This window comes from Rhipicephalus sanguineus, chromosome 5, assembly GCF_013339695.2.
Source record: "Rhipicephalus sanguineus isolate Rsan-2018 chromosome 5, BIME_Rsan_1.4, whole genome shotgun sequence".
In the NCBI taxonomy this organism is placed as follows: Eukaryota; Metazoa; Arthropoda; class Arachnida; order Ixodida; family Ixodidae; genus Rhipicephalus; species Rhipicephalus sanguineus.
This window is the reverse complement of record NC_051180.1, coordinates 147,443,288-147,447,498: the sequence shown is the minus strand read 5'-3', so window position 1 is coordinate 147,447,498 and position 4,211 is coordinate 147,443,288. Positions and strand designations below refer to the sequence as shown.

Genomic DNA, 4,211 nt, shown 5'->3' with positions numbered 1-4,211 from the left:
CGGTTTTAAGTATGTCATGCGCTGGTGATCGCCGACCTGTCAACACAGAAAGATTGCCAAAGTGTCATTAGGTAGCGCGATTTTCGACAGCCATGACATTACTGCGCGCAAGCATGCAGACAACGCTCCCCCGGAGCGACCATCGCACCAATGGTGAAGTGCGCTAGAGCAGCATGACGGCCGCGGCCAATTGAAGGCCTCTGAAAGGCTTCAAACATTTGCTTTTTCTGCTCTTGTTTCTGACGGAGCACAAGATGAGGCGCGGAATTTTAAGACGGAGAAATGCTCTTTGCGACAAGCCCAAGATGACTGCGTCCGTATGCGCCGTCACGGAGCTATAATTTTCTTGAAAAGGCGCTATGTTTTGCCAAGTTCCGCAATAGCTTTCGCCACCTCAGCGGACGAAAAAATTTTTGAAAGACACTTATACGCGGTTAATATATTTTGTAATCTAGACAAAGGGTTACAGAAACAACATATGTTATTTTTCACAATATTTTTTGCACATTTCCCTTTAAAACTCATTTCCCAGCGAATACTAGTTAAAAGTCTACTAAAGTTTCTTTCGGCACTGAAGAGTAGGCCTCCATTGTGACATGAACCACCTTCTTCCGGTATCAGGTTTGTCTAACAGTGTCAGTGATAACAGCAACGCGTAAAACTCGGCGCAGATAGTTCTTTTCTGCTTGTTGGTTTGGCGTCCAGGCGATGACATGTCGAGGCCTGGTGTGCCAGGCCTCGACATACTCGACGCTCATCTTATTTCGGCTAATCAACGCAGCGGAGGCGCCAGTCACGTAAGGAAGAAAGCCTGAGTGCAGCGCCTTTTCCAGTATCCAATCGCCGACCAAGGCTATCCGCTGTAATGTTGCTGACTCGTGACGCGGCTCGGTGTTTTCGACATCATTATAGCTCAGAAATCCTGTCCACCATGTCAAAGCTGCAACAAGGCGTGGATTCCGTCGCCTAAGTGCACAAACGGAATGATAGCAACACAAGGCAGCAAGCTTCTTCCTGTATAGCACCGGCATCAAGCGGAATAGTTTGTCTAGCTCTTCCACGTAGCTGCTGTCACAGTCTTCGACATTTATGATGATACGGACACCAATTGGGACACACTCCTCTAAGGCTTCTTTCAGGGTTGGAACGCGTTCCTTCCGAATTTTGTAGGCCAAGGGCTGGTTGTATGCAGCATTTAAATGACGAACGTCCTCAAACGTCAACTGGGTGATAACACCTTTGCCATTCGTAGCACACTCCAGTCTCATCGTGGAAAATCAGCGCTATGTGATCGCGTGTTAAACGCATATCTAACAAGACGCCGTCGGCATTCTTTTGTTTCGCAACCCTAATCGCTGCAATCGTGTCCTCCGGGGCGTTGAGGCGCGCACCCCTCTGCCCAAATACAGGGGAGACGCTCCATCCATTGAACTCTCGCTCACCCAATACCACTTCCGACGCCGCGGCTTCGTCGACTCGTGGTACCGCGAGCTATCGGAAGAGCCGGCTGATGAGGGCAAGTGAAACCGCCACAACACGAACGGTGTCCATGATGTAAAAGCACGACGCCCTCGAAGCAACGACAAAACGATAATAGAGTACACTGTAACGATAAGGCGAATCAGATAACCATGAGCTGATGATGATGATAATGCTCCTAGCATGATAATATGGGCAAAGCGGTTTTCGCAGTTATGTGCCACAGAAATTAAAAGCCCCAGTATTCTTCTCTGGCCCGTGAAAAAAGGAAGAAGCTGTCTAAAACTAGCCTAGCCGGTATGTGCGACAAAAATAGGGGATATTCAAAATGTACCGCGTCATCTGTCGACATTCCCATAAAACTCAATCCGCCATGTTTTGTTGGGGGTGAAAACGAAACCAGTCGCATATCGCAGCCTCTCACGTGCTAGCAACTCGTTTTAAATGCGAAGCATTTCTTAGCGAACCTTTGGCACTTTGAGCGCTTCTACCTACGTTTCTATATATCTACCTATCAAGCCGCCTACGTCTGGGTGCTCTCATGATGGCCTCCTTAACTTGTAGACCAAAATTGGAATGGGAAGGTAAGAGGTTTTGACGAATATGATTGTCGGGTCATGACATGAATAACGTGAAAATCCTGTCGCGTACGTCGTCAAACCCTTTCCACTAGTCATTTAGGAGAACTTTTTGTTGGGCAAGTTGGTGAACGTTCATAATGATTTTAAGGCGCAAAGCAGGACAAACACCCGTGTCCTTTCTTGTGTTTGTCCTGCTTTGCGCCTTAAAATCATTATGAACATCCACTAGTCATGTGCGGCACATACCCGTTTACCACGGGCCACGGTGTACGGGAATGCGCCACTAGTGATTGACAGTTTATATCTACCCAGGAACGGCGACAACAGACATTGGTAACTTAAATGCTGCAGCGTTAAGGAAAACCAACATCGTCAGCGTTGACTCGACGGATGGAAAGAATGAAAATTAGGATCCCAGCAGGAATCGAACCCAAGCATTCTGCATGGCAATGAGGTATTCTACCACTGAGGCACATCAGGTCTATAAACTGCTTTGGAAAAACAACCCACGAAGGCGTAATATCGGTGAACCGTCAATTGTGGTTGTGGTGCTTGCTGTCTAATTTTACAAGAAAGCAATAAACACTACAAGACACTCCTACGATGTGTACTCCTACGATACAGGCGTCATATCAGATTGACGTCTGTGGTTCCAGTCTCGGCTCCGCTTTTATAGCAGTCTAGTAAATATTACGTTTGTATTCCTATTTTTCAGCAAGATATTGGAGCATTGCTCGACCCCGCAGGAATATATAAACGAAAGTTACCTATGACATCCACATCACCGCACAGTAAAGTGCACTTCGTCCGCCAGAACGACGCAGTGTCCTCTTCATTTCTTACGAGGCTGGGAAATGTCCTCATGCTGACAGAGCATGATGCCAGATTGATTGACAGCCGCTTTGTAGACTAGGCTTACGTAGGCCACATACACCCAGGCACCATCCACTGATGTTGAGAGAGAGAGGACTGTAGGAAAGGCAGGGAGGTTAACTAGACAATGCGTCCAGTTTGCTACCCTACACAATGGGAGGGGGAATAGAGGAGTAAAAGAGAGAGAGAAGGATAGACACATGTCACATCACACACACAGTGCCGAGTTTCACAGGCGGTCGCTCAATAATTTAAGGTTCTTTTCAAGTACCGCAGGGGGGCTCGTATGGCTTTCTGGGCTGATGTGCTGCGCGACCAGGCTCCTAAGATCTTTGCTTCATTAAAGGGCCTATCCAGGCATACAAGCCTCGACGGCCTATACCTCACCAACGCGAAAGGTGACTTCAGGTTCCGACATGTCGCCGGCTATATCGAGAGAAAACTTGTCGACGAAATGACCGAGGCATGCACGAATTCCAACAGGTCTACTATACCACATACTTCACTACACATGGACCCCTCGTGACCAAGATCACGACAGGATCCTATAACAAGTCATGACCAGCTGCTGGTGCTCACTGATCAGGGTTATGATGCCCTTGTTCAATGCCTGTCACGAACTTCTTCCACACATGCACACGGGTTCGTGAAATGTGCGTGCGTTCTAGGGACACGTATAAGCACTACATATCAGCTTACCGCTTCTGGTGTTGGTAATACCCACGTTGCCATTGGCAGCGTTACCCAACCGTAAAGAACTGGTTATATACAGGGTGTTTCAAGAAATGTGTCCAGTATTTTTTTAAAAATCACAGAAAGGAGGTGTCTGCGTGCTACCTGCGGCGTTACCTTTACTGTGGGAGAGGGCATTTTGAGATGCGTACAAACATTAATTACTGCAGTAATTATAGAAATTAAGAAAATTAACTTTTTAACCAGTGGAACTAAGTGGTCGAGTCAAATGGGCGAATGGAAGCCCGTCCTGAAAATAGCCTATAGCCGCTTTGAAATTTCTGAAAGGCGGCCACTGGTAATCACCGCGGAGCGATGAAATCTGGCTCATTTTGCTGGCGATACCGAAACCTATGCACCAAAAAGCGCGTCTGCCATTCACTGCGGAAACACCCTCCGTGACGACACTGTTTCCCTTGCACGGGGAGGGGGGAGGAGGATAAGCTAGCGCCGTTATCATCCGTTGATCTAGATACTTCGTTTCGTGGCAACGCTTATCCTCCTCCCTCCCCCCCCTCCCCGTATTCCTTATGATTAAGAATAAAT

General features: G+C 47.6%; 1 pseudogene; it reads right to left on the bottom strand.

Moving 5' to 3' along the window:
* Nucleotides 1–617: 617 nt before the first annotated feature.
* Nucleotides 618–1,308, bottom strand: LOC119395011 (glycerophosphodiester phosphodiesterase 1-like; annotated as a pseudogene).
* Nucleotides 1,309–4,211: the final 2,903 nt, after the last annotated feature.